The following is an 11,619-nucleotide window of genomic DNA, read 5'->3' as shown; positions in this document are numbered from 1 at the left end:
AGAATTTAGAATACTATACAAAAGGAAGGGAAGTAACCTTGCAAAGACCCGCTGGCAGAGGAATGGCACCATTACATTCTGGGTGATGTCTCACATACATGGGAAGTATATGTATTTGTAAGCTTCTATTTACTTTTATTTTTTATTTTAAAAAGAAAACAGAAAAAAGAATGGAAATCATACAGAATTTCAAAAAACAGGAAATTAACACTAGTTAATATATTGCATATTGTTATCTTAAAAGAAGTTTAGGTTACAAGATCTAGGCACAAAATAGACAATGACAGCACAAACTGTTCTTTTTGATGAACTAACAGAAATTGGTAGTGTGGTTATCTATCTTGCAGACATATACATACATGCATTTATAGATGTGTACCTACATACATATGATCTTTTCCTTTCTTCCTTTTCTCCTTTCCCCCATCCCAGTTGTTCTTTCCTTTTGAGCACATTATTTCCCTTTCATTATCATAATACCTATTTTATAGTTTGGATCTTACTACTCTTTCAGCCTTTTGTTTTTATTATTATTTTTACACTAGGGAGACTCTACTGCTGGTGAGAGTGCAGACAGGTGTGACCACTGTGGAAATCAGTGTAGAGATTCCTTAAAAAACTAGGATTGGAAATCCCATTCAATCCAGCTATTTCTCTTCTGAGTATTTTCCCAGAAAAATTGGAAATGTCATGCCACAGTGATATATATGCCATGTTTATAGCAGCACAATTTGTAATAGCTAAATCTTAGAAACAACTCAAACGCCTGTCAACTGCAGAATGGATGAAAAAGATGTGGTATTTTTATACAACGGAATATTACTCAGCTATAAAAAGGATAATCTTGAGGTTTTTATAGGCAAATGGAGGCAACTTGAGATCATACTTATAAGTACTTTTCTCTTATTAATCTGCTTCTTGTCACAGAAAGTCCCAACTGAGAACTCATGAAAGATGGAGGAAAGGTATCTGTCTCTCCTTGCACACATCTCTCATCCCCATGGCAGAAATCAAGGAACAAGAAAAAGAAATAATGACACTGGATTCTGACCTATTGGGAAACCTTGTTCAGAAGCTTCAAGAAGCCTTTCAAGCCCCAGAATCACTCATTTCCCAAAGAATGTTGGTTGAGTCATGTTCCAAATAAACTCTGTTCCTTGAATATCCATATTTCATAATCTCAACTCATGGCGGCATTTGACCATCTTCTCCAGATACCCAGAATAATCACAGAAATTTGGTAAGAAGTAACAGCATTTCCTAGCATGTCTAGTATTCCTCATGATGTTGTTCATGAGAATTAAATGTGATATGACAGAAGGAAAATTCTCTTTTAGGAAATTAATAAAAAATAATATTGTTCGAGTTACTGTTATAGATAACAAGCTGTCCCAAAACTATGGTTTAAAATGACAATGATCTTCTAGTTTGCTCATGAGTCTGCAGTGCACACAGAGTCTGTGTGGTTGGTTCATTTCCCTGCACTCAGGATCAGCAAATGAACTTAACTGGAATGTGGCTCAACTTCCACATGGTGCATGCACAGTGCTGGCTAGTTAGCACTGTCCATCAGCTCCTCTTTAAATGGACTTCTCTGCGGGGCTGCTTCGGCTTCCAAACAGCTTGATGGCTGAGTTAGGTGTGAGCATCTCAAGAGAAACAAACATAAGCTGAGTCATTTCTTATGACCCAGTCCAGAAGTCACAAAGCATCACTTCCCCTATGGGCTCACCTCTTGATAAAGGAGGAGGGATCATTGCATTGGAAGAACACACTGGGTGGGAGACAGGGTAGCAGCTCCTTGTGGTTGAATACAACCTGCACTAGACATTAGCTACAACTGATCCACATTGAGTCCTTGCTGTATTTTAGACTCTAGGCTGAAATATTAAGTATGGGTTCTCATTTTAAATCCCATTGTAAGCCTAGAAGGTAGATATTATCTTTTCTCTATTTTATAGATAAAAGAATTAAGACTTACAGAGAGTAATTATGAACTTGAAAATGGCAGAGGCACAAGGGGCCAATTGCTAGAGCTCACAGTCACTTCATACATGCCTCTCAGAACTCAGGGTCTCCTTCCTTCATTTTTAGTGTATAGATAGCATAGGTACCTTGAGACACTTCTCTACTTAACAGAGGAAAGGTGTTTCCTCTTTAAAAGACTAGTAACATGCCTTCAAAGTTGTTTTTCTTTTATCTCAGCTGAAGCTTTTTGGGGAAACTTACCAGCCAAAATCACCAAGTCACTCTGACTCATTCTTTTTTAGGTGAACTGAAGAAAATGTTGTTTATTATGATGCTGGGTTTCTGCCCATCTTTTCTTTTGAATGTGTGACTGTGACCCCTGAGCTAAGCATGCTCGGGAAGGCACTTGTCACCTTATTTTTTTAATGTGTGTTGATAAATTTTCCCTACATGAATAAACCTAAGTTTCTCCAACAAAAGTCCTTGCTTTCTTTGTTCGAAGAGAGACCAACTGCTTTCAGAATCATCTCTGGCACTCTCCTTACTTGCTGCAAGTAATAAATATCTCTCCATCCTTTTAGGTTCTGGTTGTGCTTATTGGTTTTTCACTTACTGGAATACAAATCCATTTCATTCAGCTACAAAAAGGCTCTGTCCTTTTTATTGGCAACATCCCCAGCTGGGAGGATCAAAGAGAGGTCTAGAAGGTATAATAAATCCCTTTTCCCTTCTCCTGTGCTGTTCCTTTGCTTTGGACTTTCATCAATGGCTGAAAAGTCAGGACGACTCAGACACCAGCAAATAGGCACCACCAAAGCATGGAGGCATACCCTTTCCTTCCAGGCTCCTACCTCTCTCCTACTGTCCTCTAAACCCTGACTGTTCCATCTCCTCTCCCTCTCTCCACTTCCCTCTCTTACCAGGCATTGGCAGGGCAAAGAAGACTGCTGCCAGGAAATCGCTTGCATTCTGGAGCCCACTGCTTCCCAGCAGACCTTCCTCTGAGAGAAGTCTGTGTGCAGCCAGCCACATGGCCCCCAGCACTAGGCAGCCTGGCACCAAGCATCCAATGCTAAAAGTGGATCATTCTGACGGTTGCCTCCCAGAGGTGCTTGAACCTGGGGGAGGGACTTTGCTCAGCCTCTCCTTTCCTCACCCTCAGGTTCTGTCTCAGAATCCCTGCTGCTGTTCATGCCAAAGACTTCAAGGGATGTATGATTTGCAGGACACCAAGGCTACCCCAATCGTGAGATGTCCTCCGAACCTCTTCTCTCCAAAGCATAGAGCACTAGAGGGTGAGGAGAAGGCAAGAAAGAAACCCTGTCACCCAGGTCTCCATTCCTGCTCTGGAGCCCTGCCAAGCATCCACCGGCTGAGAAGCCAACTGAGACACAAGGACAGGTCAGTGGTGTTTGTGCAGAGAGCCCCAAGCTGTGGCAGCTTCTGCCCTTGAGCTCCACACCTCTCTTTGTGAAAATGAAAATCTCTTTCTGCACAAGAGCTCATCAAAAATTGTTCACTCATTACCACATCTCTCAATTCTTCTCCCCATGGGTGAAATATCCTAGTTCCTTAGACTGTCAGTATTGTTACATGATTTGTGGGTACTAGCCTGGTCATCTATCTCTGAATGTGTGGAGTTTTTCTGCCCGCGCCCCTCTCAAAAGACAAATACAGTTATCCTTTGGTATCTGTAGGGATCAGATCCATAACCCTTATGGATACGAAAATTCACAGATGCCCAAGACTTTTATATAAAACAGTGTAGTACTACACATAACCTATGTGCCTCTTCCTGTGTACCTTATCTCCTCTCTACATTTAATACCCAAGGCAATTACAATTCTGTGTGCAGTTATTAGATTGTTTAGGGAATAATGAAAGACAAAAGTCTGTACATGTTCAGTGCAGACACTTTTTTCTGAATATTTCCAATCCGTCGTTTGCAGAAACAGAAGGCTGACTGTATTCAGAGTTAAGCCCATATATTATTCATTCCCTATCGTAGCTTGTACAATAAATATCCTATTTGTAGAGTATTTTTTTGAGTCTTGGTTCTTTTTGGCACATTTTTTTTTTACAGAATTACTTAAAACTGATGTCACATTCACAATTTCTCCCAGACCTTTAACCATTGCTTCCCTTAACACTCAGATCTCTCCCTTAATATTTTATATGCACCTATTAAATACTTCTATTAACACAGTTGATGAAATTGCCTTTCTGGTAGTCGTGTCCCATGAATGACAAATAGCCAGCTTGTAGTTAACAAAATTTTTGAGATTATTTTTCACAATAACTCCTGTTAATGTGTTTAGTAGTCACAAGTGCTGTGTACACAAAGTTTTTGCTTTAACCTAAACACTGGGTTTTACACGTGTCTTTACTCAATAGTAACTTCTCAGCTATCTCTATTTTTGAATCCAAATTTTGCCTTCCAGTACACTTGTTTTCACTCAAACATTGCATGATCAATGTATTTGAAAATCCAGGCCCCTATGCCTTACCTAACTTGCTAAGAAAAAAATATTAACCAAGATGGTGGTGGGGTTTGAATTGTCCCCTGGAGAGATTTGCCCATAAAAAGATAGCCTTGGGCATGGTAGTCTAGGCAGATATGCATTCACCTAAGCATTATACTAACAAGCCACATTTTCAATCTTCAGTACAGGATACACTGAGGACCCTTGCTAAGACCTTGTTTGGGGAAGCACGGCTGGAGGAGCAAGAGAGTTATTATAGGAAGAGCTGAGAAAAGTGGCTGAGACATCAGAATGCAGATAGGAGAGCTAGTAGCAGAGATGTTTAAGAAGATGCAGTCATAACAGGAAGTGAAGTAGAGAGACAGAGACCTAAATTCCCTGTGCAAACCAAGGAGAAAGGACAAAATCCTCCAGAGCAGATTCTGAAGTCAAGCAAAGACTTGCTGCCATGGCAACTTGTCCTATAGAATACAAAAAAAAAAAAAAAAAAAAAAGTGAATCTGAGTGGTCGTAAAAGAGGAATAGGAAGCCAGGGAAGCTACTGGGTAGGTCCAGATGCTAACTAAATAGCTGGTTTCCTGCATAAGCCTCTTTTGTGAGGTGGCTTACTGGGTAGATCCTCTGATGCAGGATCTGACACTGCTGAACTCCAGGTCCACATTTTCCCCCATCTAGCTAAAGGACAACGTCACAGTAAAGGAAAAGCAAGCTTTGATATAACATGTTCCACAGAGCGTGTGCAGGCTCCTAATCATCACAGCTGCCTTCTCTAAGTTCTGCCAATTTGCCTGATTTGTCATCCCTGCTGAGGTTTTCTAGAGGATTGACACTGTGGTTGGTGAATGTGGTTGCTAGAAATAAACTTTATGAAACTCAGGTGACAGTCTTTCCCACAGTTACTTACTACCTCTTCCTCCATAGGCTTTAGCAACAACCAGTAACAGGTTTATAACTGCAATCCAGGTTTTGGGTACTCAGTAATGTAATTTATCTAGTCTTAAACATTGTATGTATTACACGCAATTCAATCTTCTTTCCCACTCTGTTCTGATCTTTGAATGGCATTTTCTTTAAGAACTTTTGTTCTGCAGATTTTCAGCTAAGTAATCCTTGTCCCTGATGAAAGAGCAGAAAAAAAAAAAAAAAAAAAAAAAAAAAAAAAACAAGAAATGAGCAGAGCTGCTCACCCTGTCATCTGCCAACATTACGTCACCTGCTCCTGGCCTTTATTTTCTCATTGTTTTGGATTTCTGTGTAGCCTCTTAAAAGCCCCTGCTTTTGCCCTTAGCGCTTTCCAGGAGCCTGGCTTGTTCTGGGACTTCACCTTTCTGGCATGGTTCCTTTATGTTTATGTCACTCTTTTGTGTTTGTCTTTGACTGTGTGCCTGTATTTTTCCCATGAGAATAATATTATATCAGTCATATTTTATTTAGCCTCCTTTCCTATCCATCCTGACTAAGGCATCTTTCCTCTAGAGTCTATGAGATTTTTTTTACCTCTGTTTGTCTGGCTGGAGTCCTGAGCCTGCATAAGCCTGCTACACTAGCAAAGCAGGTCTAGAGTTGCAGGGAACCAGAGCATGGCTTTAAGAGCCTAACTTCAAAAGAACAGGACAACAACAACAATATAAAGGAAAACAAGAAAAATTAAAGTGCTTACAAATGCAAATTTCCCTGATCACCTCGGGTATCTGTGGAAAATACAGACTCTTGGCCTCACTCCAGACCTCTTAAATTTCTAGGGTAGAAGCCAAAGCACCAAGGTTTGAACAATTTCATCAGCTGTTCCTTGGGTTCATTAGGGCTGGATAATCACTGCACCAGAGGCCAGAGGAAGGACAGCGGTGTGCTCTCTGACTGCTGAGATGAACTGCAGAGTCCAAGCCCACCCATGCCTCTGTGCTCTGTACCACAATGAAATGAAACCTTCCTCATTTCACAGGAATCTCACAGTCTGGGTCAGAAAGGAGCTCCACGTTGCAAGAAGCAAGACATTTACTGAAATATTTAGGGGCAAAGTTCTAGAACTCAGTTATAGAACTCAAATTCTTGGGCTGGAGATTTAGTTCAGCAGTATAAGTGCCTGCCTGGCGAGCACTAGAGTGACATCACAAGTTTGATTCCTGGTACAAAAAAAAAGAACTCAAATTTTTTGTTGACCATAGAATAGTCCTTCTTGCATTATTTATTTTCTTAAATCACCCTCTATAGTAGAAAGAAAACTCAGCACGCACACACACACACACACACACACACACACACACATTCATGCAAGTAGGCACAAGCACACATGCTATAATAGATAGCAAGACTTTTGTAAATATGTTCAGAGCCAAGCAGGTCTGCCTTTAAGTATTATGTCTGCCTATTAACGGTCCTTATTCAACTTGTCTAACTGTTTTAATTTAACATAAGCAACTACATTTGAACTTATTCAACTAAATTGTTTAAATGTATATATATATTATATATATGCAAAATGGAAACAATAATAGTAGCTTTAATATTTGAGAAAACAAAATGTATATTTACATTGCTTTTTCTCTTCCCCTAAGGAAGATAGACATCCAAAAACTAAGCATTTTCCCCCTTTCATGGAGGTTCTTAAGGAAAACATCACATCCCATTTAGTGTAATGCAAAAATGCTGAAGATGGCTGAAAGCGACAGGATAAGAAGGACTGATTCTGTCTTCGATGGAATTCTAATTTAAGGCTTAACTTTAATTAATTATACACTCCCTGTTCACCACCTCTGGCGTTGTTATAACTTCTGAAAATTAGAAACTTCTGTTTTGCAGTGTATCCTGGAATTCTTTTCTTGAAAAAAATGCATTTGCAATATGAAAGCTTTGAAATTTTGTAATTTTTTCATACAAATTCCTTTTTTTTTTTGTATGATATTATAATCTTTGTAACCTCATTGTGGGTTATAGTGAAGGATCCTGGAAGATTATATCCTTAATTATGGTTCTGTTTTTTAAGCACCAGTGTTGACTCACTGGCAGTCAAGGCTTCTGTCTACCCACCTATAATCCATCTCTGAGCTCCAGAGCAGCAAATTTGAATTGATGGGTCATTGCCCCCAGGTTCCAGCAGCTCCTTCAAACCTCTCCTAACACTTATTTTCAGGTTGCCAGAAATATTGTTAAATCTCCCAAGAGGGGTTTTACGGATTCATTTAGAGATTTTGGTTTGTGGTTGCATTTTATATTTTTACAATATATTTACTATCTTTGTCAGTTAAGAGTGCTACAACAAATTACCATAGACTGCGTGACTTGACCAGCTTTTTATTTCTCATGATTATGGAGGCCAGGAAATCCAAAACCAAGATGTCGGTAGATCCAATGTGTAGATAAAGGGCACTTCTGGGTTGCAGACAGCCAACTTCACAAGGAAAAATGAGGGAGAGTTAGCTCTCTGACCTTGCCTGTAATGACAATAATCACATTCATGAGGGCACCACCCTCAAGGCCCAGTTACCTCCCACAGACTCTCCTCCAAATACCAGCACATTGGAATTCAGGTTTCAATGCATGAAACAACCAGCCCACAGCAGACTCCTTACATGGTGAGCCCACAAAACAGAATCGGAACACGGCGTGCTGCCAAGCCCTCCAGTTTGAGAAGCAGACCTGGAGAGTGATTCTGTCAGCTTCTGGATTATTAACTGGGGTGGGGGTGGGAGAGGAGTTGTGACCTGGAGCAGCTCACCCAGGAAGTATCAAGGTGCTGTCCAAGGCTGAGATACCTGCTCAGACTTCAAGCAAGCAATAATCTTTCCTTGCAAAGGGGAATCTTAAACTCCCTCTTCTCACTGTTTGCAGAGGAAGGTAGCCAGAGGGCTGTAGTAAGAAAGTCATTTTCATTGGCAGCCAGCCATTGTTATTAACAGGTAAAGGAAGCAACCAACATTTTGTCAAGCACATGGGGGAAGAGCAGAGCTGTCTGGAGACCCTAATTAGTGAGTTTCAGGAAGTAACATACATAAAGCAAGACCATGGCACCAAGTGCTCTGGGGACAGTGGCTACAGGGGGCCTTGGGGCAGAAACTTTTCTCAGCCTTGTTTGTTAAGGGCAAATGATTATTCCTCAGTGAGCAGGAATGGAGATTGATTTCAAAATCCAGCATATTCTTTACAGTTCTTGCAATTAGCTTTGTGTCCCAAACTGTATTTACTTCCCATTCATGATTTCAGTCATTTCCATCTGAGCCTCTCTTCATTTTCATGAACGCTTTTGAATGTGCCCAAATAGAAATCCAGGGCTAGGTGAAGCCTTCTTATTATAGTTAAGGCTCTGACCAGAAGGACAGGTCATCATCTGGGCCTTCCCACAGACGTTCTCCAAATTCTGTCTTCATGAGACTTGATTTCCAAGATTGCTAAGACTTACACAAACAAAAAAGCAAATTCCACAAAATCAGCAGGTGCTTCCAGATGTTGAGTGTGGTTCACTGGTCCTTCAGGAAACTTTCTATTTTAATTCTTTTACTTAAGTCAGGAATTTTAAATAGCAAATAGGAAAGAAGGAAAGAATATTAGTCAAGGAAAGAGATGATCAAGGAGGCACTAGGTTTCAGAACTAGCGTGCTTGTGACAAGTAATAAAATGCACAAAAGAACACAAATGAAGTCTCCATCTCCCAATACAAGGTGGACGTTCCTTCTCAGTAGCAGTTGGCCTGTACCCATCCCCCAACTATCATGCAAGAACTCAGGTTGAGAGAGAGGCTCTGTCTTCATCATATAATTTCTGAGGCCACCAGGAGCATCCCTTTTCCAGGGAAAACAGGATGGAGGAGGGTTTATGGAACAAATCTAAGGACCATGCCTAGAAATGCACCTGCCATTTGTGCTCACATTCCATTGGTTAGACTTTAGTCACATGGTATCATCTAACTACAAGGTGACCTTAGCTGTCTGCTCAGGAACGTGAGGAAACAGGCTTAATCAGTAGTTTAGCGGACTCTGACATGGAAGTTACATAAATTGTATTAGTACTCTCCCGACACACACAGCTTTGGAATACTAATCCTTCATCTACAGGAAAGAAGAGATGGTGGCTGTCTACAATAACAACACTCACAGTGGTAAGAGCCCATTTACTGAGTCCTTATGGTATTCTGGTACCTAGGTTAAAGACAGACATTGCCTTATTCACTCCTCTCATCAACACTGATTTTACAGACAAAGGAACTGAAGACGAGAGAGTTTAACTGACCTGCCCCAGGCCCCACAGTGACATAGCTGGGATTTTAACCCAGGCTGTCTGACTGCAGTGTCCACATCCTGAACCACATTACAGAAGGAATAAAATGTAGACTACAGTCTGCTCCAAAGCTAAGGCAGCTTCAATACCAGACAAAAGAAGGGATGATCTTTAGATTTTGAAAATTCTCAACTGACTGAACTTGAAATAGAAAAACAGGAAAGCCTTTGGCCAAGTTTAGTAATCCTCTGAACTCCTTGGATTCTGCCTCTGAAACCCAGCCTGAAACCTTTCTGCTTTATTTTTAGTTCTCACCAGGCATCATTTCCTGGATCAGTGAAGCGGGTTTAAACATCCACAGGAGGCTTTTGGACCTAATTCTACATTTTTTAACTGAGTGAGGAAGAAAAGCAGCTAAACCATCTGATAAAAATACCTTAATAAAACAAAACAAACAAACAAAAAACTCCAACAATAAGGCTATAAGAGGACATACCTACCCAAGCAGGTTGGGTTTGGCATAGCTGGCTTTCCTGCAAGGTTGAAAGTGCTTCAGAAACCTCACTTCTTCCTTGAGTCTGTTGTCCCTGAGCTGAACCTGGGACCTGAAGGCCCTGTATTGTACTGTTCACCCTTTCCCATTTCTCTCTGAACCGCTAAGAAGGACAGCACAAGTCTTCAAACTTTGCGGACACTCCTATGATCCTGTGGTTTGACCCTGATTAATGATCTACATGAGATTCAATACCATACTTAGTAACTTATGTTAAAATCAGGAGATAGAAGCAGACATTATGCCAGAAATCCCAGGTGGTCCAGGTTAGTAATTTCTATTCAGCTGTGCACACTGGGGTCAGATATGCCCTTAAGTTATGTTCATTCCGGTTGGTGGTCCCGATCCAGGGCCATTTGTCCTCCTGCGGGATGGAGGCTGCTGAGAAAGAACCATTCCCTTTTACCTCTTTCGGCAGTCCTCCAGGTAATGCCTCTGGCTATACCCATTAACAAGCATGCGATGTCTGGATTGTGGACAGACTCTTTGCAGCCCAATATAACCATGGAAAGAAAAGAGGTGAAGGCAAACAAACCTACTCGGCTACCTACCATGACCTTCTCTGCCGTGCAGCTGTTTCCTCCTGAAGACAAAGTGGGGTGAAATCATTAGTACCAGAATATGGCAAGCCGATAATAAAGCTGGCTGGTGGGCCCAAGGATGGTCATTAGATTATTACATGTGATAATTTTGTGATTCTTTAATATGTCATAATATTAAGGGGAAATAAGCTATACTGGGCTTCTCTGTGGACAGCGTGGTGGGGCGGAGGCTGATAACTTATGCTGCTTTATCCTTTCTTCCTATTGCCCTCTGTGAGTTTTTGTGTACTCTGATTCATCCTCTCAGTCTGTCCCCATGCAGGTTTACCAACGAGTATAGCCATTTTCCTATTGGTCATTTCCTAAGTAGTCAAGAGAGTAACATCACGGCTACTTGAGCTTTGCTTTTTCATTGTGCTAAATTTTCTTCATGAAGTTTACCCACATCTTTCACTCGGTTTATTCATAAGTGCTATGGCTTAAATCCAGCTGTCCCCCAAGAGCTATCAGGGGGTTTTTGGAAGGCAATCAGATTACAGGGGAGGTACGTTGGCTTGTAGTTAGGCGAGGTCTGCTCAGAAGAGCCTGGTGCATGGGGGCTGACCTGGTAAGGTGCATCTTTCCACAGCGCTGTCTTCTCACTCCCAGCGTCCTGGCTGTCATGTTGGCAAGCAGCTTTCCCGCCTCCACCCAAGCCCTGCTCCGTGCTGCTTCTGAGCGCCTCTGAGACACAGGCCAAAACAAGCCTCTCCTCTTTGAAGTTGTGTCTAGTGTTTTGCGTCAGTGATGAGGAAAGTGACCACAACAATAGGTAATCTTTTTTGTTAGTATCGTAAATGATGCCTTTATAAAAGTGAAAAGT

At 41.2% G+C, this 11,619-nt stretch overlaps 1 long non-coding RNA gene across 1 annotated transcript; it reads right to left on the bottom strand.

Annotated features, from left to right (window-relative positions):
• Positions 1–409: 409 nt before the first annotated feature.
• Positions 410–2,999, bottom strand: LOC134478009 (uncharacterized). Its single transcript, XR_010050351.1, has 2 exons — positions 2,889–2,999; positions 410–1,649 (listed from the first exon to the last, which is right to left on the bottom strand). It is a non-coding gene; the product is annotated as an uncharacterized LOC134478009 (long non-coding RNA).
• Between the last annotated feature and the right edge of the window lie 8,620 nt (positions 3,000–11,619).

The sequence above is a fragment of the Cavia porcellus genome, unplaced genomic scaffold (genome assembly GCF_034190915.1).
Source record: "Cavia porcellus strain 051 isolate PalLab524CR breed Dunkin Hartley unplaced genomic scaffold, mCavPor4.1 scaffold_11, whole genome shotgun sequence".
Classification (NCBI taxonomy): domain Eukaryota; kingdom Metazoa; phylum Chordata; class Mammalia; order Rodentia; family Caviidae; genus Cavia; species Cavia porcellus.
This window is presented reverse-complemented; position numbering and strand designations above follow the sequence as displayed.